Raw genomic sequence first — 26,053 nt, forward strand, 5'->3', positions numbered from 1 at the left:
TGGAGTCAGCAGCTGTCAGCGGACTACCAATGGCGGATTCATTTGGCGGACTTTAGATCTCCGCATCCACCAGCCTGTACCCCCTGCTGTCTCTGTTTCTTGGTCATCAGCTTCCGTGAGCCGGGAGAATCCTGACTTGAAATCAACTGGACCTACCAATTTCTGCAACTGTGTAAGTCATTCCTTGTTGGAATCTCTCTCTCTAGATAACACATACACACGTCACCGGTTTTCCTTCTCTAGAGAACGCAGTCTCACACAAGCAAGAAGAAGAAAACTCCCAGGGGTGAACCCCAAATAAGGCAATGTAGCGGGAAGGAGAAAGTGTCCAGGGATGACCCAAAGAAGACATGCCTGAGTAGGTTTAGTTCAGGGAGGCAGATGAAATTTGCAGACAGGAATGGGAAATGGTTGGAAGGATGACACGGTTTGAAGAGGAAGCTAACCCAAGAGAGTGAGTGGTCTCGCTAATATTCACCCCAGTAGACAGATCTATGCACCATTGCCTTCTCGCACCCTGACCAGGTCTGCTACAGCTGGGCCTGGCCTGGAATCGAGTTCATCCTTGTGGGGCAGTGAACAGAGAAGAGGCTCCCCATCCAGAGACATCAGTGTTAGGCTTCCCAGCCTGGGGCCCTGGGAGAGTTGAACTCTCAGGGGTTCCATGTAAAATGAGGGTGTTGCACGAGGTTACTGAGTTTTTACAGATCCTGGATGCTCTCAATCTGTGGCTACACCTGAGTTACCTTTGAGCTGATTCTACTCTGGGATGGGGAAAGTGCCGCCAAGCAGAGCACTCTGATTAGTTTCCTGGGCAGCAGCAGGAGGAGCAGCAGGACCCCCGAGGCTCTGCCTAGGGCTCAGGCTCATGTTAGTTAGAGAGTGTGAGAGGAGGAAGCCTGGTGCTTTTCCCCCCTTCTCTGCTCAGTTCCCAGAGCGGGGGGGGGGGGGGGGACCTTTCAGAAGCCTGCTGCTGGAGAGAAAGAGGCCCAGGGGGGTCTCCATGTTTCCATGGGGGTGGTTAACAGAAGTGCTCTCACAGAGCTTCAGCATCATCGCACAGCGACTGTGTTGTGGGATGCCAGGAGAATGGTTCAATTGATGGGAAAGAAATGAACAGCTCTCTCTTAATCTCTTATTCATTTGCTTATTCATTTCCTCATCAAACATTGATTGTTTCTTTCCCACGTGTCAGAAAGTAAAGTGAAAGCAGAGAATTCCTCTCATTCTTCTGCTTCTAAAATAATCGGAAGGATCACCAGGTCCCAATCCATAGCCTATAGTGGGCTTAGCACTGGATGGGTGGGTTATAGTCCAAGGCAGGGCGGCCGCAGACCATCAACTGGAAGTGCCCAGCGATGCTAACTCCAATGCACAGGGCCTCTGGAGTCAGGGATGCTTGAACCGTCTTCAGAGAGTCCAGGACAGCGAACCTTAACAGCTCCTATTTCTTCAGAGCCTACGCTGTGTCTGGAACTCCACTAATGCTTTATACACAAGTTACTTCCTCTGGTGGGCAGCCAAACTCCTGGGAAATCTCCCTACTGAATAGAAAGACAGTAAAGCAGCCATTTATTAAATGTCTCCCACATGCCTTTCCAGACGTCCCGGTGGCACTGTTGGTAAGGGTTGGGCCAGCAGATCAAACCTAGCAGCTGCTCTCCATGGCGGGCTCCTCCTGTGAAGACGTAGAACATCAGAAACCCTACCTGGTGGGGCTCTGAGTTGGAATCTACTCCAGGACCGTCAGTGGGTGTCTAGGTGTCTGTCCGATGCATTGGGCTTTAGGTACAAGACGAAGTGCACACGGCACACAGTCCGAATTTATCACATCCGTTTTATAGATGAGGAAACGGATTCACAGGGAGGTTACGGGACGTGCCACGTTCCGTGTGCGGTGCCCTTTCTAAGCTGGAGCACTGACCAGCTCCACCTCTCTGGCCAGCAGCCCGGAGATGCTAGTGCTTTGCTCTCCTGCTGCTTCTCTAAAGAAGCTGGTGGGAATGGCTGCCAAGTGGAACCCATCCTGCCCAACGGTCTGGGCTAGTTTGCAGATGTGCTGTCATGGCACCACCCTACCGCTTCTCCAACGTCCAACCTCCTAGTGCTCTCGGACAGCCCCTCCATCTGCTGCTGCTTCAGCCTTGGATCCTGATGTGAGCGAGCCTCTCGGGATTCCCTGATGTGCCTGGGGGAACTGAGGTTCGTGCTAAGCAAGACACCACCGGTGAAGTCTGCTCATTCGCCTCGGCAAGAGGAGGGTCTGGCTGGGGGAGCCTGGCTGGGTACCTTTGAGAGGATATTTCGTTCCCCCTAGAAGCTCATTCTGAATGGCACAGTGTTCTGCATTTGGACCAGACTGCTCCCAGCCCCATATTTGTTTGTTTTTTTGTTTGTTTTTCATGACCCGGTTCCTTCTTCCTGAAGGGCTTTGCCCATCCTTCTTCACCATTTGAAAGCTAGCTCATTATCCAAAGCCTGGACTACATGCCGTCTTTCCGTTGACATCACCCCTGCATTCCTCAGGCCAGATCTGATCACTCCACCCTCTGCTTTTCCAGGCCAAAGACCCCATGTAATAGCTCTCAGCCCAGGCTGCTCATTTGGGACAGCATTGCCTCCTCCAGGGAGTCTGGAAAGCCTGGGAGGGCAAGGACTATGCTTTACTGCTCAGGTGACTCCAGCCCACCTCCCATGCAAGTGAATGACAAGCCGGGAAGCAGAGCCCTCTGAGATTGTACAGGGATGCATCATCATTATGCATCATTCATTCACAAGCACTTCATAGGCACCTACTATGTACTGGGCATTAGCTTATGTGCCAGAAACACAAAGATTAACAAGGCCCTTCCTTGAGAAGGGTTTCCAGTTCAGTGCAGGTAAGTCAACAGGTAGTTTCAGTACAGAGGCACGAAGAGGCTGGTTAACTCAAACTGTTGGAGAAGAGAGTCGTTGTGTAGAAGGCTGCTCAGAGCGGCTGATACTTGAGATGCTTCAGGGGCTACTTCTCAGCAGCTCTCTCCCCCCACATCCCTGCCTGACAGTCCCTGCATCCTACTTCTGTTCCTCTCCCATCTGTATTCTCTTAGTCAGATATACCTCTTTCGTATGGTGCATGGGGGAATCTGGCCACCTGAGCTGGTGGGGATGGAAGAATACTTGGAGGAATTTGTACCAGCTGAGAGCTGTTCAGGACAGAAGGAGAGCAATCCACCCACCCCTTCCTACTCCGCGTGGTCAGGAATCAGCAGCATAAACATCACCCAGGAGCTTCTTAGAATGCATACTCTCAGACCCCACCCAGACTGACTGAATCTGATGCAGCACTTTAATGAGACCTTGAGATGATTCTTAAGCTTGCTACTCACATTTGGGAAGCACTGGTCTAATCCATGCCTCTTGACCACACTCTTAGTGGGATAGCTCAGCTTCCTCCCTCGTAGGAATAGAACCCCTGGACATCTCCCATTGCACAGCATCCGCCCAAGAGGTTTGTTCAAGTGAAGTGAACATGGAAATCATTTTACCAGAGACAAACATTCAAACGCGAGGCACACTTGAGGCCAGAGGGAGCCCTGCATTCTCCACTGGGCCCCAGTTGGAGTGGTCAGGTGGCTTTCTGGTTAGTTGTACAAGGAAAGATGTCCTGGGGTGCTGTCACCCCGAGATAACGCATGGTCTGCTTCCTGCTAATGACTGTGTCCCTGCACCACAAGTCAAAGGTGGGCTGCCCCCGTCCTCCACATCAGGGTGGGCACCCTGGCCTAGCCATGACTCTCTGAGACTCACTCACTGGGTCCTGAGAGGTGAGCGTCTTCCTGGCGGCCACAGATGCGCCCATCTCCAAAGGAGCCAGGGACTGGCATTGGACACAGATGTAATAAGCATAGTAATCGGCATTGATGGAACACCTACCGTGACAGGCGCCGTGCTAACAGTACACATATTCTCTCTAATGAGCTCGGCCGCTCAACAGAGAAGGTGAACAAGCTAGGGGGAAAGCAGCACCGCCTCACACAATTTCACACCGATGGCAAGAGAGGGGGTCAAAGTTGGATTCAGTTCTGCTCATCCCATCCCAAGCCTGCTGACCTGGCCTCCTCGACCCCCCGGGCCTCGCCTCCATGGGATGGCAGCTCCCCGCCCCCTGCCCCCACGTGGGCTCCAGGGTGGACTGAGACCTGCCCCAGGGGCCAGCCTCTCCGAGGAGCATGTGCAAGCACCCCACAGCCATGGACTCAGCAGGTGGCAGTACAGCCTCTCCTGCCTCAGTTTCCCCACATTCTCCTAGCAGTACATGATGACTACCCTGCTAGGGGATGTGAATGCTAAAGAGATCATTATGGATTATGAAAATAATCGATCATTTATCAAGGGCTCATGAGGCAGGGAAGGTGGGGGAGGGAGGGAAAAATGAGGAGCTGCTATTAAGGGCTCAAGTAGAAAGAAAATGCTTTGAAAATAGTGATGGTAACATATCTACAAATGTGCTTGACACAATGGATGGATGGATGGATTGTGATCAGAGGCGTAGGACACCCAATAAAAGTATTTAATAATAAAAATTCAATCATGATGGGAAAGGATTAGAAAGATGAAACAGAGTAACCATGATAAGGACGACTTCCTCTGGGCTTCCTCTCCTCCCTGTCACCGAGAGCAGGGGCATCGCCAAGCGCAGGTTTAGCCCAGCGTTTGCTGAACAGCCAGTGAATGGCCAGCCCAGAGCATGTCGATTCCCACTCCTAGTTGCCCTCGGAATCCGGGATCCATTACCCACATACAATCGGGCAACCCTGAGGGGTCAGCACTGCAGTGTCCCCTCCCCTGAACCTCTGTCGAGCTAAAAAAGTTAGGGTTTTTTTTTTTTTAGATCAACTGTAGGTAGTCCAGTCACAGGGCATGCAATTACACAATTGGATTTCATCTCAGCTTTTGAAAAAAGGCTCTGTAAGAGTGTTCATATTTTTTCCCCTTGGAGAAAACTTTAATTTTAGTTTTTAAAGCACTTTCAATTTTTAAAATCATTTTATTAGGGACTCATACAACTCTTATCATAATCCATACATACATCAATTGTGTAAAGCACATTTGTACATTCATTGTCTTCATCATTCTCAGAACATTTGCTCTCCACCTAAGCCCCTGGCATCAGCTCCTCAGTTTCCCCCGCTCCCCCCCCATGAACCCTTGATAATTTATAAATTATTATTTTGTCATATCTTACCCTGTCCAGCCTCTCCCTTCACCCACTTTTCTGTTATTTGTCCCCCAGGGAGGAGGTCACATGTAGATCTTTGAAATCGGTTCCCCCTTTCCAACCCACCCTTCCTCTATCCTCCCAATAACAACACTCACACCACTGGTCCTGAAGGGATAATCTGGCCTGGATTCCCTGCATTTCCAGTTCCTATCTGTACCAGTGTACATCCTCTGGTGAAGTCAGACTTGCAAGGTAGAATTGGGATCATGATAGTGGGGGAGGAGGGGGGAGAAGCATTTAAGAACTAGAGGAAAGTTGTAGTTTTCATCATTGCTACATCACACCCTAACTGGCTTATCTCCTCCCCGAGACTCTTGTATAAGGGGATATCCAGTGGCCTACAAATGGGCTTTGGGTCTCCACTCCACAATCCCCACTCATTCACTATGATAAGATTTTTTGTTCTGATGATGCCTGATAACTGATCCCTTCCCTTACCTTAAGACCCCAGACGCTGTATCTTTTGATAACTGGGCACCATCAGATTTCTTTGCCACATTTTGCTTATGTGCACATTTGTCTTCGGCAATCATATCAGGGAGGTAAGCACACAGTGATAGGATTTTTTGTTCTTTGATGCCTGATAACTGATCCCTTCGACACCTTGTGATCACATAGGCTAGTGTGCTTCTTCCATGTGGGTTTTGTTGCTTCTGAATTAGATGGCCGCTTGTTTACCTTCAAGCCTTTAAGACCCCAGATGCTATATTTTTTGATAGCTGGGCACCATCAGCTTTCTTCACCACATTTGCTTATTCACCCACTTTGTCTTCTGCGGTTGTGTCGAGAATGGTTTCTCTTTTAAATAAGATTCTTTTTTTTTAATTAATCACTTTATTGGGGGTCTCTTACAAATTGTGTAACAATCCTTCATTCAATTGTATTAAGCACATTTGTACATATGTTGCCATCAACGTTTCCAAACATTTTCTTTCTACTTGAGTCCTTGTTATCAGCTCTTTTTCCCACTCCTTCCCCACCCTCCCACCCTCGTGAATCCTTGTTGTTATTTCATGTCTTACACTGTCTGTTACCTCCCTTCACCAACATTTATGAAGTGTTCACATTAACAGTCACTAGCTGAACTGGGGTTCCGAAGGGTGTCACCTGAGTGGGTGGAGGGGCAAACTCTACACCCTTCCATGTGGAGTCTGAGAGTGGATGACAATAAGAGCGGCTGGGTGAGTGGGCAAAGAGAAGGGCGAGGTGAGTTGGGAGGTCAGCACCTAGAGTCTTTCATCTGATAGCCTCAGAGAAATGGAAAGACTGTTGCCTCTCACCTTTTTTTTTTTTTTTGCCTCTCACCTTTATTGCATCCCAGCATCCCATCGCGGTGGGCCCGGGACCCTCGCCTGGGTATTGTGAGGAGGGAGATGCTCAGGACAGAGCCAGCCCTTGGCCCTCCCACCATGGGTTCCCACTCTGTGTTTCATCACTGAGCTCCTACTGTGCCCTGCCACCTCCTCCTTCCAGCCAGAACCCCAGCATCTCTGGCGCTTCTTCCTCCTCTCCTCTCCTCTTCTTTCCTCTCTTCTCCTCTCCTCCTCTCCTCTCTTCTCCCCTGGGTACAGTCAGCAGCGGACAGGAACAGGTCGCTCAGAGGTTTTGGAGTGTGGGAAAATGTCTGCAAAGGCTTCCAGATTGAGGTCATAAAATTCATTTCACTGCTACTGCGACCTCTGTCCCGGTGGTATTTCCTATCTCCAGGAGCACAAGATTGGTTACTTCATTAACCCCCAAGAGCTGTCAAAGTCATTTGGGAATTTTAATAACATTTGGGTCTATTCATTCTGGGTCCAAGACCACCTCCAATCCAGGACATGAAGCTAAGGAGGCAGGGGGGTGGGTAGTGGTGGAAAATCTGGTGGCATCTGTATTGCTGCCCTGCTCAGAAGTAGGGGGGAGAGGGAGGTAGAGGAGGGGCCACCTGTACAGCGTGGGAAAAGGAAAGTCGTTTTATGCTGAGCTGGCTCTTTGGGAGCTCAAACTGTGGTAAAATAGACTGTTTTTAAGTGAATAGCTTTTCAAAATTTTACTTATTCATTTCCCTCTTTAGTTCAATAAACAACAGCACGTGTTAAGTGGCCATCCACCCTGTGTCAGAGAAGCCCTGGTGGCCGAATGGTTACATGCTGGGCTGCTGGCTACAAGGTCAGCCATCTGAAACCAGCAGCCTTTCAGAGGGAGAAAGACAAGGATTTCTACCCCTGTGCAGAGCGACAGTCTGAGAAACCATGGGAGCAGTCTACCTGTCCTGCAGGGGCGCTGTTAGTTGGCATCGACTGGTGGCCATGAGTGTCCACCATGTGTCAGACATGCTGGAATACAAAGCCCAATTTGAGTGTGGCCAGTGATGGAGACGCACATGCCCGGGGCCCTGGAGGGACCAAGAGGAACGTTCATTTCATCTCTGAGCTGGGGAAGGCTTTCTGGATGAGGTGATAATTGAGCTGAATTTTGAAGGACAAATAAAGGCCTGAAAAGGGGACGTGGTTTCACATGGGCAGAGTGAGGGGGGGGGCACAGAAAGGAGAGGGAAGGGGTACAGAGGAGGGGTGAAGTGAAGTCTAAAGATAGGGTTAGTGGGTGTGAAAACCATCAAGGGCTTGTATGCGAAGCTAACATTCCGACATTCTTCTGACACACATCAGGAGTCAATGGAGACATGAACATGAGGGAGCACAGAAGCAGGTCTGGACCAGTCTGAGACCGCTCTGACACCATGGGGCTGACGGAGAAGGATGGTGAGTTAAATGCTCTATGCATCAGGCGAGGAGCGACGCACACTGGAACTCCAGCCGGGGCCAAGATGAGGAGGGGCATGGGAGGCAGAGACCTGGGAAGGAGAAGACAGCATGTGGCTACTGAACCCTTGTGGGGGTCTTTAGATGGAGAGAATGGCCATGGTTTCTACCTGATTTAAGGGGAATCCATTCACCAAGTTAAGAAACTGGGCTGGACGTGTGCCTCCCTGTGATCTCCTTCCTTGCACCAGCTGTACTCAGGAGCCACACGGAGTAGGAAGGAAGCCCTTCTAGAAGCAGGTACTGTGGAGCTAGCCAGGGGACCTTGCTGGCCATGCTGCAAAGCAGCAAGCATTTGAGGATCAGTGAGTGGACACTTCGTGGACTCCTTGTAGGTTGACAGAAGCCATTGAGCACCTCTTGGCACTTCTATTGCCTGGCCAGAGCCCCGAGTGGGCACTGAGATGTTCTTCACTCAGCATCATGGCCGGGACAAGTGGCAAGGGCTGCCAGATAGAATTCAGGATACCCAGTTACATTGGATTTCACATCAACAAGAAATCATCTTTTAAATCTAAGTATATCCCAAATATTGCATGAATCTTATCCTAAAATATTATTCATTGTTTCTCTAAAATTTCAATTTAATTGGATGGCCTCTATTTTTATTGGCTAAATGTGGAAACCCCACAAGAGGGTGAAGCAGAACCCGCCTCCAGACCCTGGCTCTGCTTGCATTTACTTAACGCTTGTAGCAATTTTCACTTAGTGCTTGATGCAAAATAGAGCCCTGGTTGGCTCTGTGGAGCCTGTTGCATGCTCCCCTTTTCTAACCAAGGCATGTGAGCAGTATCTTTGTGCATGTATGCCCTGAGAAGGAGGAGAGCCATTGGTGATCCTCCAGACAGGGAGTTCTTCTTAGACCTAGCACCAAAACCCCAAACCCAAAGCACTGCCATCAAGTCAATGCTAATTCATAGAGACCCTACAGAACAGGGTAGAACTGCCCATATGGGCTTTTCAAGATGGTAACGCTTTACAAAAATAGAAAGCCCAGTCTTTTGCCCTTGGAGTGGCCGTGGTTTCAAACTGATGACCTTAGGGTTAGCAACCCAATGCATAGCAACAATTCCACCCGGACTCCTAGACTTCACACAGGGCTGGCTTATAGGAGGTCCTCCTGAGGTGCAGAATTAACTGTGCCCAAAGATTGGGGTTTTGTCTCTAGTCCTAGAAGAGACCTTCTAAACTTTTGGTTTTTCTTGGTTATTCCTGGAGGCTCCAGACCACAGGGAGAGCTGTACTGATGAAGTGACTCAAGGGAAGGGCTGGTAGTACCAGAGAGAGTCAGCATGTGGTAGCAGCCGCCCTTAGGAGAAGAAGGGAGCTAGAGCCAGAGTGAAGTAACATGGCTGATGTTCCAGTCCATCAGGTCTATGTAGTAAGACCTCAATGAAAGCTCCAGACCTCAAAGCTCTGCTAAGCTTCCCTGAATTGAACATACCCCAACGTGCCTAAAAAGTGGGGGATCGGGACTCCATCAGAAGAAGACATGGAAGCTTCACCCTGGGGACCCTCCCATTGGCCTGTTCTGATCAATATCTTCTGTTATATATAAAAACTGTAGCCATCAGTTTCTCATTCTGATATGGCAGTTCTACCCTGTCTTTAAAGGGATGCTGTACCAATGAGACAACTTTCCTCTGGTTCTTTAATGCTCCCCCCCCTCAACTATCATGACCCCAATTCTAACCTCACAAATCCGACTAGACCAGAGCATGTACACTGGTACAGATAAGAGCTGTAAACACAGGGTATCCAGGACAGCAAACCCCCTCAGTACCAATCCTGAGAGTAACGATCCCAGGAGGGGAAGAGGATGGTGGGGGGACAAAGGAGGAACTGATCATAATGATCTACATATAGCCCCCTCCCTGGGGGACGGACAACAGAAAAGTGGGTGAAGGGAGACAGCAGTCAGTGTAAGACAAGAAAATAATAATTTATAAATTTTCAAGGGTTCATGAGGGAGGGTGGGGGAGGGGAAAATGAGCTCATACTGAGGGCTCAAGTAGAAAGAAAATGTTTTGAGAAAGATGATGGCAACATGTGTACAACGGTGCTTGACACGATGGCTGGATGGCTGGATGGACGGATGGACGGGTGGACAGACTGTGATAAGAGCTGTACGAGCCCCCAATACGAGGATTTCAAGCCAAGGAAATAAGGGGCTGCTGTGAGTGAGAACTGACTCTACGTCAGGGGGTTGGTTGTTTGCAGGAGAGACTAATGAGGATGCCTGCGTCTGCAGCCAGTTAGTCAGCAACGTGGGTGAAGGGAGCCTGCGAAAAGTGTAAAATATGAAAATAAAAATAATTTATAAATTATCAAGGGGAGGGAGGGGGGGAAAGAGGAGCTGATACCTAGGGCACCACTAGAAAGAAAATGTTTTGGAAATGATCATGGCAATGTATGGATAAATGTGCTTGATACAATGGATGTATGGATGGTTGTAAGAGCCCCCAATACAATGATTTATTAAAATTAACTTTTAAAAAGTCTGCTCCGTGTGCAAAACAACTTTGCCCCATTACTTATTGCTCAGCCTCAGTGTACTCTAAGAAATAAGAATACCTTCAGTCCTGTAGTGCAGACCATGCATAGGCTCTGGACAAATGTTCCCTCCAGCCCTGCCCAGGTCGGCCAGCTAGCTCACATCGCCTCATCATATCTGCCTGTCCCCAGTGTGAGAAGGAAGGGCATTCTCTTGGTTTGGTCCTATCAGTTGAAACAATCAGGGTAGGGACTGGCACTGCAGTAGACAAAGAGATGTGCTGACTTCCTTCATTTTATTTTACTTTTATTTTTAATGCTGTGAATGGAAGGTGGGAAAACCTAAATGTAGCTCTTTTCCCTGAGTGAGGATAAACTGTCCTTGTCATTTAATATTCACTGACTGACAGCCCATCCAAAGGCAGTTGATGCATGCCTTTCCAGTGAAGACAGCCCAGTCCCCATCCAACCTCTAAATTCAGCGACAGATTAGAATCCCTGACTACTAACCAGGCCAGAAGATACCTGCAACGTGAAGCTACTTTTGCTTTTGACACTTTAGAATTTTCAACCCCCTTCCCATAGCAAGTGGCCCTTGAGCTCCCAGCACGCTCAAGATCTACAGGCAAGAAGGAAGCAGGTGCATCCCACAGGGTTTGGATCTGATTTCTCATTGTCATCAACTTCCATTCATATTCCTTCCAATCTGAAAAGCTGCCGGAATTGCTGATTCCTGCTAGGCTAGTCTCCATTTTTCTCTCCTCAATCATCCAAGCCTGCACACTCCTCTGCCTAGGAGCCCCCCTGCCAGAGCCACTGTGCTGTCGGTTGAACTGTGCGTCCTTCAAAAAGGTACGTTCAAGTTCCAAGTCCTGGTAGCTGTGACTACGGCCTTCTTGGAGAAAAGGCCTTTCCAGAAGGGATTGCTTAGCCTAAGGCCTAAAATGGTGTCCTTCTACAAGAAGACAAGCGACACAGGCACAAAGAGAAGACGGACCATGTGAAGGTCGAGTTGGAAGTTGGGAACGATGTGTCTATGAAGCCAGGGGCACCAGCATTGCCAGGAATCACCAGAGGCTACTGAAACATGGGTGAAAAGCTTTCCCTACAGCCTTTTGAGGAAACCTGTCCCTGCTGACACCTTGAATTTGTGCCTCCGGTCCCCAGAACTGGGAAATAAATTAGTCAATGTCTGTTACTTTAAGTCACCCAGTTTGGGGACTTTGTTATGTTGGTCAGTAGGAATCCCTGGGTGATGTAAACACTCAACTAATCAACTAAGAGTTGGCCACTTGAACTGACCTGGAGGTGCACAGAGGAGCCCTGGAGGGGTAGCAGTTCGAAACCACCAGTCACTCCAAGGAAGAAAGACAAGGCTTTCTACTCCCATAAAGATTTAGAGCTTTGGAAACCCAAAGTGGCAGTTTGACACTGTCCTCTATGGTCCCTGTGCATCAGAGTTTAGTCGACCGTGTGTTTGAGTCTGCGACAGGCTCAGCGGACATCTCTGCCAATCCTCTCCCCAAAAGTCAGAGCCTTGAAAACCCTCTGGAGTTCTACTCTGCGTGCTACTCAGCACTGACTCAACAGCAACTTGCAGTGCCAAGTAACTAGTCCAGCCTTCCTCCTCCGAGTTCCAGCACATCTCTCTGACCTCTGGGACCACAGGGATCTCAATCATCTCTGATTTTATAATGCATGTGCAGCTACATAAGTCACTCAGAAACTCACTGCCAGCGAGTCTATGCCAACTCATAGCAACTCATCCGACAAGGTAGAACTGCCCTTGTGAGCTTCCAAGACTAAGGCTACAGGAGTAGAAAGCTTCATCTTCTCCCCTAGAAGTGACTGGTGGTTTCAAACTGCTGATCTTGCAGATCACAGCCCAAGGTATAACCACAACACCAGCAGGGTTAGGGGTCCTTAATTAAAATCTGTCTTGATTGACTCTTTATCTATTTCCTCTGAATGTCCTGTCTCCTCAACTGAATTTCAAGCACTTGAAAGGAAGGACTTCCTGGTATTCACTGCCTTTGAGTCAGCCTCTGAGCCATGCGAACCCATGATGGGTGCTGCACCACCCCCAGCATTCGTTGCCATAGGATGTGGTCCATAGAGTTCGGGCTGGCTGATTGAGGTTGGTTTCGTCTGCCTTGGTCTAGATGCTCCATGAACCCTCTTCAGCATCCTGGCAACACAAAAGCCTCCTCTATCACACTAGGCTCCTGCATAGAGACAAGAGTGCTCCTGTTGAATCGCTAATGGCCTCCTGAGTAAAACAAAAAAGGAAAACCTCAAATCACTGCCCTGTGAGTTTCTGAGACAGTAACTCTTCATGGGAGTAGAAAGCCCCATCAATCTCCCGAGGAGTGGCTGGCAGTTTCCGACAGCAGACCTTGCTGCCAGCAGCCCAGTGGGCAACCACTAGGCCACCAGGGCTCTGTCCTCAGGAGGCAAAGGCAGAATTTGACTTTGCCTTCTTGCTCTTCTCAAGCTGGAGCTCATGTTCCCCCCGAAGTGTGCCCTCAAAGGTTAGTAAGAAGAAGCAGCAAAGAACAAACAAAGGACTGACCGCTTGTGCAGGGACTTAGCGTGGCCTCAGGGCTGGGGAGGCCATCATCTAGGCAGGGGTGCTGCTCTGAGTATGCTGAGATAGAGATGAGATGGCTGATCAAGGATGTGAAGGCAGTCACCAGAGGAGTTAGGGGCTGCCTTTAATGCAAGCTATTTGCTTTATGTGACAACCAAGGGACAAGCAGATTTGGGGGCTCAGAAGAATGAAAAAGGGAGTCTCGATTGTGAGCACATTTAGTCATTCACTACCTGGTTTCACCTATGCCCCTCAGTGTGGTGCTGTGTGCCCAGAAGAGGACACATAGAGCCATGCCCCAGAGGGACTTCAAACCCTAAGTGACAGACACTGCCCTTCTGCCAGATAAGTCCCTTCTTGGAAGGCCAGATTTTAAGATCTACTGGCCTGGGGGTTAGAATTTGAAAGACCTGAGAACAAATAGAGTTTTGTCATGCCAATCATAATTAGTAGCCATAGTTATGTAGCAATGGTTGGTTAACAGAGCTTTGGAAGGTGCACTCAATGAGCAAGAGATTGAAGGGGGAAAAAATCCAGGTAAGAGACTCAAAATGGAAACGTTTGCTATTATGAATTGAGTTGAGTCTCCCTCATACATGTGTTGAAGTCCTAATCCTTGAGCCTGTTTAGAAATAGGCCTTTTCTTTGGTTTTGCCAATGTGGTTACACCAGTATAGAGTGGATCCTAAACCTAATCACTTCTGGGTTATAAGATGATCAGAATAGACACAGAGACATACTCAGGGGAAAGAAGACAATGGGAGTAGCTGCATCTACAAACCCAGAAATGACAAGGATTTCTGGCAGCTACTGGAAGCTGAACCAGGTAACACAGGAAGCCATGTCCTGAATTCAGACATGAATTACAGGACTGTGACCAAATAAATTCCAGGTGAGCTAAGGACTGAGCTGCTAACCTCAAAGTCAGTGATGGCACTCAACCAGCTATTCCACAGGAGAAAGATCAGGCTGTCTGATCCTATAATGATTTGAAGTCTTTGAAACTCCACAGGGTCCCACTGTGTATGGGAAGTGAGTTTTGGTTAGCACAGCCCACTGTGACACTCCTGCTAAGGCAGCACTAGGAAATTAAGCCGCATGTGGCATGATCAGAGTGGGAGGTGCTGGGGTGCAGCCACTTTAACCTTGGGCACACGCCTGCCTGGCACTGAGGCTCCATGCTCGCTGTGCCCATCACCCTGGGGCCCAGGACTGGCACAGCAGTGCTGTGGGCCTACTCTCTTGCCTCCATTCTGATGGCAAACCTGGAAGTTCAAGAGATGGCAGCGGTGGAGCAGGTTGCTGGGAGGTAAAGGCCGGCACCCATGAATCTGCCAGGGAGCGAGCAGGGCACGTATGCCCTCCTGGCCAGGAGGAGGTCACACCTGGAAGAAAGTTCAGGGAAACAGAGCCCAGGATGAAGATGTTCAGGAGGAAAGACTGGAGACCCAAGGCTGACTGCACATTTCCTTTTCCTTTTACCAGGAGATAGCTCCCCTCCTGAGCTGTTCTTTTGAAAATGGAAGAGAAGGGCTCAGCTTTGAATGGCAGCTCTGGCCTAGAGTGGGAACCCTGGAGCAGTTTACTCTGTCCTATGGGGCCACTGTGAATGGGCACCCACGCGATGGCAGTGAGTTTATGAGTGAGGAGAGGAGGGATACTGCTGGTGAGAAGACCTGCATGGAGGACATTTCTAGAAGGCAAGACTTTCGGGGCTAAAACCAGAGTGGGGCAGCCACGATGGGCCTCTGTTTCTGTGTGACCACTCTACACATTAGACATGCTCAGAGGAAAAGTGTCTCAGTACCGCACCAGGCCAGCAGGCAGCCCGCAGGGCCCTCCAGGGAGCCCCTGTCCCTCTGGACCCTCCTTGGGACCCTCCTCCCGTCCCCCCGAAGTAGAGAATTCAAAGCATCAATCTTCTGGGCCTGGAAAAAGCTGTCCTGCTGTGATGGATTTTTTAATTGGATTGTGACAAACATTTAATACCTAATAGAGCTCTTACCAGCACAGTTAATTAAGAATGTGACTAATCTAATTCAGCGAGAGCACAGAAAGAGAGAAAGAAGGGGCAGAGCGGAGTAGAAGGTAGTGGGATTGGGGAGATGGGGTGCTGGAGTTGGACATGACTATTGAGCTTAATGTTGGGATTTGGGGTTCTTTTTGTTTGTTTGTTTGTTTGTTTGTTTGTTTTGGCAAGGGAAAGGGGATTCCAGATACATTATAAGGAGAGCATGCATTAAGTTTGAAAACAGCAGCAGCCAATTGTTGGCAAGTTGCTCAGCAGCCAAGCAGACAAGGGCCTCTCTTCCCCGGCACTCACTCTGTCCCATTGTGCTCACCGCCTCCTTCCGCTGGCTTGTGAGCAATGCTGGACAATCGCTTTGTGGATCCTCTAAAGCCTTGGAGATAACTGCCAAGTGTTACAAGCCTTGCTACTGAACCTGCCGCAAAGAGAGGAGGGCGGGCGGAGCCACCAACCATGAGCTTGAGCTAGAGAGCCTCTTAACCCCTGTGAACCTCCCAGTAGCACAGCAGAAAGCACTTTGAACTCCAGGCTCACCTGGGCCAGGCAGGCGCCCTTCTTGTGACCGTGCTATGTCTAAATGTTCCCTGGTGTGTCCTGTACACCCATGCACACTGGTATCAGCTGGGCCCACACAGCACCAATGCACTCACGTGCACCCACAGGTGAAGGCAGCAGCGTCCAAATGCAAATGTGGCAGATGAGCTCCCATGGGAGCAGCGGGTGCTCCTGAACAGGATCTGTACAAGAGTCCGTGTTATAAGTGTGTCTCTTGTGAGGTTCTGCTTCTTTCTGATCAGAGATAACCCCTGGCCCCATCTCTCTGGGTCTCAGCACCTGCTTCCCCTGGTGGGATGGGTCATGGAGTTAGACATCAAGATTTTATGTTCTGGGCAGGGAAGGGGGCCCATTCTGGGTGGGAGAGAGATCTGCAGGGGGACATTGGGATGATGTTCCCAGATGAGATGTGTTGATGCAGAGGAATGAAATCTCATTAATGACTTGCCTACAAGTCAACTCGTGCTGACCGTGTGTGTCGGAGTAGACCTGATTTGGGGGGTAAGTAGATCACCAGGTCTTTCTTCCGAGGTGCCTCTGGGTGGATGCAAATCTCCAGCCTGTCAGTGAGCATTGCGTGCATTCCCCTCTGGGCCACACAGAGACTCCTGGAGAGATGTGAGGTGCTCTGAAAGGTCTCCAGGCTGCAGGAAGTGAAAGCTCCGGTCTCAGGGTGAGCTTTCAAGGGGATGGTGTAGGGGGAAGATGAATCTCTGATAAGCATGGTGCCATAGTAACTGCTTGGGGAGGAGAATTATTTTGAGTTTCTCTCTGTTGCGGCTCAATGGCGGCACTGTGCTGAGCTTTACAAATGAGCAGCTTCCGTATTCTGATCTTTAATGGCAGGTAATAAGATTAGGGGACAAGACCTGTGATGTAGCAGTTCCTGGGTATTTGATAGCTCACCTGGGGCTCAACTGCTGTTTGTCTGTGCTAATCCCTACAGCAAATCTAGGAGACAGGTGGGCAGGAGGAAGCTGCCTTTTGTCTCTGGGGAGGGGAAGCCGGCTTCTTGAACCTCAGCTCTGGGAGGGCAACGCTTTTACCCTAGGCAAGGCACACCTCCCCACTCCATGCTCACCTCCAGGATGACTAGAGACTGCCCAGTATTTAATGGGTCACCCTGGTAGAAGCCTGGACATCCATGGCCAATCTGGAGTGCGTCAGGACCAACTGGCGGGACGGGTGGACCTGGCTCTCTGTGTGCAAAGGGTGGACAGCTAGCTGGCCCTGCCGCTGTCTTGGGGGCTGAAACGCAGGGCATGTCTGCAGACAGGACTCAGCAGAGCCCAGTGCTGAGACTCACAGCTGGAAAGACTGGATAGAGAACGACTCAGCAGCAAACAAAAAATAGTTGAAAAGGAGAAAAAAGGCAGTGAAAGGGCCCTCTTCCTCTCCCGCTTCTCCACGGACTCCTCTCATGGATAATTGTCATTTCTTATATGTGTACAGGCCTTCACCATTCTCAGCAGCGTCTGTACACAAAGAACGCATGTCAGAGGGGCCCTGGGGCTTTCCGACAGGCGGAGTCAGTTGGAGATGGAGCCGCAAGTAGACACCAGATCTTCTTTCTCCCCTACACAGCCGCTCATTGAAACCTCCCACCACACTGCAGGAAGAGTATGGAGGTCTATTTTACAGGTGCGGAGACTGAGGTACGGGGGACGTAGCCCGTTACACCCAAGGCCATTCGGGCAGTAAGCAGCGGAGACGAGACTTGAGCGCAGGGCTCTCTTTCTCCTCGGCAGCATTCTCTGTCTCTACTTCCGCATGTTAAGCCCTCCTTCATTGGTATAGGGAGGGGTGAGGGGAGCCCCAGAAGAGAGACTCCACATGCCGGCAGGACTATGTTGTCGCTGTCAAATCGGCTCCAGCTCATGCTGATCTTAGTGGAACCGATCCAAACAATGCCCAGTCCTGCATCAGCGGCCCTCACGTCCACTCCGACTCACGGTGGCCCTGTGGGGGACACAGTAGAACTGTGCTCCATTGAGTTTCAATGGACAATCTCCCCGAAGCAGATAACCAGGTCTTTCTTTCAACGCTCCTCTGGGTGGACTCAATGTGACAGCCTTTAGGTTAGCATTGAGCCCTGACTTCCAACCGGAGTACGGCTGCGCTGAAATCCCTCACACAAAAGGCTTGGGAGGACTGTGTGCAAAATCACGGCCAAACCACACCCTGTGGGTCCTCTTCTCTACGCCCTTCAGCTCTCAGACGCCTTTCTTTGTGGAGGGCCTGTCATCGTCTCTGCTCCGGGCAGCACGGTTCTTCGTCGGTGGACGGAGGCCCGAGTGGCTCTCTGTGTCGCGGTCCTTGCACTTCCTGGCAGCAGCAACGGGAGACGGCAAAACTCGTCCCCTTGAGCGTATCATTCCTCCCTGCCTGGTGCCACCAAGGGCGGGCGCCCTTTCACCAGTGTCACAGGCCGCAGAAAACCTCTTACCAATCATTTGTCTGACAAGTTGATCCCCGGAGGAAGATCCAGAGCTGGCAGGAAGGGGAAAGGGCTGGCGGGCAAAGGGCCGAAGAGAGGGCAGGTCGTGGCAATGGACATGGCCTGGTGGACGGAGGCTGTCTTTCCGCTTCCTGGCAAAGTGACCTTAGCAGAGTCATGAAACATGGCTGAACTTTACTAACTGGAGATTGAAAATCTGTCTGTTTCTCGCTAGATTCTTGGTGGGAAGAAGGAAGATATCGGAGAGAGAGGTTTGGAAACGGTGCAGGGCTGTAGAAAGGAAAGGTGAATGAAAGGTATGTGCTAGGAAACAGAATTAAAAAGCTGCAGACTGGCAGAGACCTGGATGGGAAGAAGCCAGAGGGCGAGGTGCCAGGGCCCAGGGAAGTGAGGGGTGCCCGCAGAGAAATGCATTAGGCACCGTCAGGCTTCTACTCTTCTCTAGAAGATCATAAAGCAAAAGCTATTTCTAATGGGCATCAATTATAAGACTTTAGAGTTCACCTATGGCACCGGTGATTGGTAGATATCATCGCAATTCTTTCAGTTATTTCTCCACCCCGTGTCAGGCACACAGGATTTCCTCTCCTCTCCATCTGAACAAGGGCAGTGCTGTGGATGAGGATGGTGGAGGTGAGAGGGGAAGGCCTGACAGGTCCCCCAGGAGCGAGGGAAGGCGTGATAGAAGAGAGCCATTCTGTGCCTCCCGAATACAGCTCTGCTGAGCCGCCAGGCTTGGGTGAGATGTGCTGAACACACAGAGCCCCTGACTCTGCTCCAGACCCACTGAAAACAGATGTCCTGGGGCGAGGCTGTAGAATCTGTAGATGTTGGTGTGGCCCAGGTGAGTTTCCTGCATAGCCAGATCTGAGAACCACTGTTCTGTCTCATGCGCACTCAGCCCCAGGAGACAGAGCATCCTTCCTACCACCCCTCAACTCACAGAGCAGATGCCCTACACAGGCAGATCTCTGAGACACTGTGAGTTCCACTCCAGACCACCGCAAGTACAACAGTCAAGCGCGCCAAGGGCATGTTTGTTCCGTCTGGGGGTTGGGTTTCCCAGTGCATACAAAGGTTATGTTCGCATGTTATGGCAATCCATTGGCATCATGAAAACGTCTGAAGGATTGTGAGACTTCCCAAGAGGTGACACAGATACAGGAGGTTGGGGAGATGGCGCTGGTAGACTGGCCCACACAGGGTTACCACAAGGCGTGAAGTGGTTTTAAAACCCACAGTATCTGTGAAACACATCAAGTGAAGACCAGTGAAATGAGGGCGATCGGGTTCCTCCTATGACTCAGTGACAGTCTGGTGGGCCCACCTGGAGCCTCACCTGGAGGAGAGCTGGCTCGCAGCTTCAGGGCCTTGGTGAAAGGAGCTCTCAAAGGCAGGAAGAGGGGCCAACGTGACCCCGAGGAGGATCAGTGGTTGCCATTGATTTGGACTTAGGGGTTTTTCGAAGCTGTGCCCTTCCTAAAGCGGCTGGTCAGGCCTGTCTCCCAAGGTGCCTCTGGGTGGGTTCGAATCTCCAGCCCTACTCATTTTCATCGCAGGGACTGCTAATAAAACCATCAGGCCTACAACCAAAGGGCTTGGCAGAGACCAAAGCAGCATGTGGGAGGTTCGAAGCCACCAGGAGAGAACCTCGGGGCAGCTGCAGCTTAGCCTCAGCAAAGCCTGTTGCCAGGTGCCGCCCTGGTAATTTTGACCCATGATAACCCCATGTAACAGTGGAGGGTGGCCCCAGACCATTTTCTAGGCTACAATCTCCATAGGAGCAAATTACCACGCCTTTCCCTGGGTGAGTTCAAACCACCAACCTTCCAGTTAGCAGCTGGACCATTGTGCCCCAGGGCTCCTTTTGGTGGAGCTGGTAAAATGGACTCCCAAGTTGGCAGAGGGTGGGGGCGGTTTCCTCTACTGCTGCAAGGAGGGGGAAGCCATTGCCAAGCAGCAGCTGGTGACTTGGAGGGGGCCCAGGGAAAGAAAAGAATGGTCCCAGCTCATGCTGCGATTTTGCTATTGATGAAGTTCCCCCCAGGGGAGGGCTTCTTGCCGTCTCACTTGGATGGCCTGGGCGATGCTGCAGAGGGTGGAATCCCAGCCACAGCGCCTCAGAGACTGAGCTCTCGTTCCTGCCCTATGGCACAGGCTGCCGGACAGGAGTTAGGAGAAGGACATGCGTGGAACACGAGGTAAGAGGCCAGTGCGTCAGCAGCCTGGGGCGGGCAGCACCCAGGGACTGGGTTCACTGAAACCCCACTGGGTGTGCTGTGCTCCACCCAGGAAGATGCTGGGGCAGACTGTTATCAGCAGGGGACCGGCTGAAACCAGAGGAATGAATGGGGGTTGCTAGGGAAAGAAGGCTGGAATCACTCGGAATTTCTTGGAAGATCAAGTGCCTACGTGTGAGTCCCTCCCAAGGTTCACCCTCCAAGCACTGACCACCACGCAGCTCCCTTCCCTCTGTACCCCACCCCGACCCCTGCATCAGGCTCCGTGACGACAACATCCAGCATGCCCAGGGCATCTGTCATTCCTCAGCATGGACACTGTAGATTCTCCCCAAGGCTCTTCTCCACAGTCCCAGAGCACAAGGCCACCACTGGCTAACACCTATGCCAATGACTCATCTCCTCAAAGAGCAGGATCCAGGCACGCAGCCCCAGGCCGTGTGGCTCCTGCAATCATGGCCAGCACGAAGGCCCTGGGTGCAGGGGAGCAGCAGAGAACTCTCCAGGTGGAGGAAGGAGGAAGGCCTAGGCTCAGCTTCCGGCTCTGCTTTCTCTCTGGCTTCAAGTCCTTCAACCTCCTGCATCTGGATTTCATCTTCATGGTGGGTGATATGGGCACAAGTCACATGACTCATGTTCCTCCCCATCATGAAATCTGCAGGTGCTTCAAGCCCTGTGTGTCTGTCCACCTGATCATGGCTCTGAGGGAGGCGCACCAACTCCACTCATCCGGGCGGTGTAGCCTCCACCTCAAAAGCCTGGCCTGGCAACAGGGAAAGCCCAAGCCTGGGACCACGAAGGCCCAACGGAGCCCAGCCTCCAGAGGCAGCTGCTCCATCTGCATGCGGGGCTCTCTCTGCACCCTGGGTTCATAAATAAACTAAGAGAAGCCATTTTGTCCCCAGAGACTGGGGTGTCTCTTGAAATACAGAGATGTTCTTTCTTGTGTGTCTGTGGTTCCCAAGTTCATTGTTATCCTTTGGCACTGAACAGGGCTTGGATTGAGCACGGTTGCCATCTGCAGCTGAGAGTCTCAGAGGAGAGGAGGGGTGGGCTGGGGAGGCTGGGACAGAGACAGAGCTGCTCTTGGTAGAAGAGTTATGTAATAAACAGAGGCCCTAAATGAACAAGAGAGAGAAGCATGGCAGGGGAAGGGTGGGGGGAGTTGCTGAGATGAGAAAGGGGGAGCGAGAGAAAGAGATATTGACAGAGATGCAGAGAACAGACACTGGCAGAATGACAGTGGAAAAAAGATGCACTGACGGAGGGAGTGGTGGGATTCGACGGAGATAAATGGAAAGGCAGGCAACTCAAGGCTAAGCACTGGGGCAGTGGGAACGCAGGCGGACAGAGCCAGCACTGTGAGGTGGGTGGTGCTGGAGGCAGCAGAGAGGTGTGTTGGGACAGTGGGGTCTGCGGGGGGGTGAGGGGGACTGGTACAGTAGAGGACACTGTGTTCTCGGAGTGTAGGGACTAATTCCCAAGCGCACGGGTGGTGGCATGTCCCTGCAGCAGTCACTGTGTAGAGGAACAATTTCATGTGGTCTTCAGTGGGTGGAATCTGGAGCAATTGCTATTTGGCTTGAAATCTGGTGCTACTAGTTTCTTGGGCAAGTTAGATAACTAGCCTGACCCTCAGTTTTCCTCTGTGTAAATGCGGACACTATTAACACTCTGTCACAGGACTGTCATGAAGATGAAACGAGTGTTTTCTCTCACTGAATATCTTGGTGCCATAGCAGAGTGTCATGAAGAAACCAGCTATCAGAAAGAATAATGTCCGAGATCTTAAAGGCTTGTCTTTAAGCAAGCAGCCATCTAAGGGATGCATCCACTGAGTCCACATGCAAGAAGACCTGTATGATCCACAGATTGTAAATCATAAAATCCAAGACTTGAGGAGGAAATGGTATTAGAGCTTAGCTACTGACACCCAGTTTTCAGAAGGCTGTGGATGACCGTGGAAGCCCAAATTCCTTTTTTGGGATCCCCACTTGGACAAAGCCTCCAGTGATTCCCTCTGATCATTGACCAGGGATCTGAAAGAATAGTGTTCCTACCAGACAGAGTGCATTGGAAAGAGGATTAATGCAGATGTAATTAGTTTAAAATTGAACACCTTTTCGACCCACTTTACATATGTTCTGGGGTTGCTTGTGGGGTGACTGCATAGCTCTTTGTAACATGTTTCAATTGTCTGGTATGTGAATTACAGGTCAATAAAGCTGTTCTTTTTTTTTTTTAAGAAATGCGTGTCTCCTTTATAAAACCCCAAGAATAGCACCTGGCGCTGAGGAGCCGAGCAACGACTGATGGTGCAGGCTGGATGGTGGGCCCACTCAGGTCAACAGAGCCTGAAGGATGGAGGATGGTGCAGAGAGGGGAGGCAAAGGTCATAATCAGCACACCTTTCCTTTATAGATTTTTTATTTATAGTGGACAGACCCTGGGTGGGTTCAAATTCACTGAGCATGGCCTCTGAAGAAAGGCCTGGTTATCTACTGCCCCAAAAAAAGCAGAACCCCTCTGACATTGACCTGGCCGTTGGAAGTCCCCCGGAGCACAGTTCTACTCTGATAGCTTGTAGGGTCACTGAGTTGAAGTGGACTCCAGCACAGTGGGCCGGGAGCGATCGGCCTGAGGAGGGAAACCAGCTCCTGACTCTGGGCCAGAGCAGCAGGTCAGGTGAGGAAGCCGGAGCCAGAAGGACGGGGAGGAAGAAGACAAGGGCAGTGCAAAGCCGACTCTGAAGCAGTAAGGACGACCTGCTGTGAAGGTCAACAGGCCTAGAGGAGCGGGAGGCAAGAGGGGCAGGGAAGAGCTGGCTTGGGGGGAAAAACAAGCTTACAGCAGAAGGAGGAGGAGAGGAGCATGCAGGGGCTGACAGTGTCAACTCTGCTGGAGGGACATTCTGTGGCTTGCTCCCTGGTCCTTCCATGAAGACCAGGACCAAGGAGTGAGGTGAACTGTGTCCTGTCTCACACAGCGTGTTCCTCTCTTCTGCCCTCAGGTGGTGGGTTTCCCTGCCCTAAACTGATGTGAGACTCTGACACGGGGTCCCCTGTGACCACAGCCTCCACCTGCATGCCTGTGGCAGAGATGATACACGTGGCAGAGCCCGATGCAGAAACGTCATCGGAGCAGAGTCTGAGATTTGAACTTTTGAAGGGAGAAGAGGTGGGGCAGGAGTGAGCCTGGGACTCAGGAGAAAGGTGAGACGATGCCTGCCTTGGTCTGCCCAAACCTCAGGGTAGGGCTGCCCAGGGGAGCTGGAGAGGGTACTTGTCTCCATGCCCCCCCATCCCCTGTAGACAGGTGCTGTGGAGGCAGGGGCCCTGAAGGCCCAAGAGCAGCTTGCACAGGTGGGGAGCAGTGACAGCAGCCTGTTCCTGAATCAGGTGAGACCCCAACAACCCAGTGATAGTGTCAATATTGACAAAAGGGCAGGACTCCAGTATCCTACACTCTCACCTTCACTGAGCCAGGTTCAGTCACGAGAGTCAGGTCCCGGAGTAAGAACAGTGAGAACGCTTTAGAAAAATTAGAATGCATTCATTAGGAATGCCCAATACTCACTTATGGTTATGGCTAGTCTAATCATAGCCACCACTTGCTGCTTCCCTCCCAAGGGCCTCCCGAAGCACTTAAATCCACCAACAAAATCCTCACAAAGAGTTGTGAGAGGCGCGTGTTTTAGGCAAGCACCCAGGTGAGAGAGGTAAGTAGGTCACTTTCCCAGCATGCCCTCAGCGCATTCCCTCTTCCCACAGCTGCCACTGCCTGGGGGTTCATACGGAGCATGGGTTTCCTTACAGTTCAGTTGCTGCTTTAGGTTCTTTTACTCTGGGAAGCACTACCCACCCCTAACACCCACCACCTTCTGTACCTCGGGATGGAATGCCAAGCTCAGCGGAGGCCTCCTTATGAATCAGAGGTGGGAGATCCCCCCAATAGTGGAGTGTCTGGAGCGGCAGAGTGTCCAGAGAGAACATCCACTGACCTTCTGGAAGCTACTTTCCCTGAGATGGACATGAGTTCTACTCCTTCCCCGCATCATGGGCTGTGTGGGTTACCATAGTACCCCCTTGGCATGTCGAGGTTCTCAGTCCTGGAGACCTCACTCAGGCTACATGTGAATGGTGGAGTGATCTTACTTGTATCTTCTAGCTCTTCGAAAAGCTAAGCGCTGACTGTGTGAGGAGTTATCCACGGACAGCCAGTGCCAATGAGGAAAGCCGCCAAAGAGCAGGGCCACTATATCCCTGTTGGCAACCCTGTTCACATGACTGTGGACTTCAGTCCCCAGGAACAATGGCTGGCTCTTAGAGCAATCTTTGTGTCTTGTGGGCTTGTGACTTTCCCTTTCCACTTTCCTTTGCTTAGGGGTCGAATTATGTCCCCCCCCCCGACACACAAAATACTCCCCCCACATACACAAAATACTTGTGGATGTAATCTAATGTAATCATTCTTCCATAATGAAGGCTAATGTAATCCATCCGTGAAGGTCACACTAGTGCAGGGTGGGTCCCCAACCTAATCACTTCTGAGTTCTGAGACATGGAGATATGTGAGCACATACTGGGGAAGGCCTCGGGGCAACATGAGGCTCTCAAGAACCAGGATGGCCTGGGCTACTGACAAGGAAGGGATTGGTCTGACCAAGATCTTAGAAATAAAATTCCATTATTTAAAGTCACACAAATGTGGGGCACACAGATCGCAAGGAAGGTCTGCTCTGGAATAAGTGTCCATTCCTCTCTGCCCTTCCTCATTGCGCACCTCAAACACACACGGCTTATTACCTTAAAGGGAGCAGGGAGCCCACGTAGATCTAATCAGGGAACACAATCAAAGCTTGTCCTAGAAAAAGTGATGCCCAATTTCTCCCTGGTAGTAGATGATAATGTGCTACCAATACTGATCAAATTTTGACTGGATGTGAATTAGTGTGTGGCCAACCCCACAATCTCTAAGTCTCAGGAGTAGTCTTGCTGGGGAATTTTCCTTCATGGAATGCTACTGCCTGTCTCCTGAAAACATCTGGGACACCTGGCAGGAGAAACTTCTGAGATGCCTTCTTGTTCCCTTCCCCTCCCACCAGTGCATGCCCCATCTTTCTCAGGGAGGCCAGAGCGGTCTTTCACGAGAGGCCTGTGCCGTTTCCTTGCCAGGCCCCATCTGGCTGTCGCCCACCTCCGTGCAGACACCTGCTGTGGGAGGGGAGGTGCAAAAGGTGGGCCGTGACGAGGCATCCTGATGATGTGAGCAGGCACCGGGCAAGAAAGGGACAGACTGGGGCAGCAGCGTTCGAGAGGCAAGAAGGGAGAGGGCATGCCTGTGTGTGTACGTGTGTGCATGCGGGCTGGTGTGAAGAAGCCCCAGGCGATCGGCGCCCAACAGTGATTAATTTAGTGAGAGAAAATAGCTTCTCACTGGCAACCACCAAGTCGGCAGAAGCTGACAATGAAGCCGTCAGTTCTGCTTTCAGGCAGCCCTGGTGCAGTGAGAAGGCCATTGGTGAGAGCCAGGCGCAGACACCAACAGCAGAATGACTGTGGGAGTCTGTCCCTGTTCCCCCAGGGTGGGAAAGGAGCCACCATGCTCTGGAGGGGTGCTGT

The 26,053-nt window shown here is 50.9% G+C and overlaps 1 pseudogene; it reads left to right on the plus strand.

Annotated features, from left to right (window-relative positions):
• The first annotated feature begins 20,887 nt into the window (after positions 1–20,887).
• LOC142439141 (endoplasmic reticulum-Golgi intermediate compartment protein 3-like) overlaps positions 20,888–26,053 on the plus strand; it is a 195,491-nt pseudogene continuing 190,325 nt past the window's right edge.

Source organism: Tenrec ecaudatus, chromosome 1 (genome assembly GCF_050624435.1).
Source record: "Tenrec ecaudatus isolate mTenEca1 chromosome 1, mTenEca1.hap1, whole genome shotgun sequence".
NCBI lineage: Eukaryota > Metazoa > Chordata > Mammalia > Afrosoricida > Tenrecidae > Tenrec > Tenrec ecaudatus.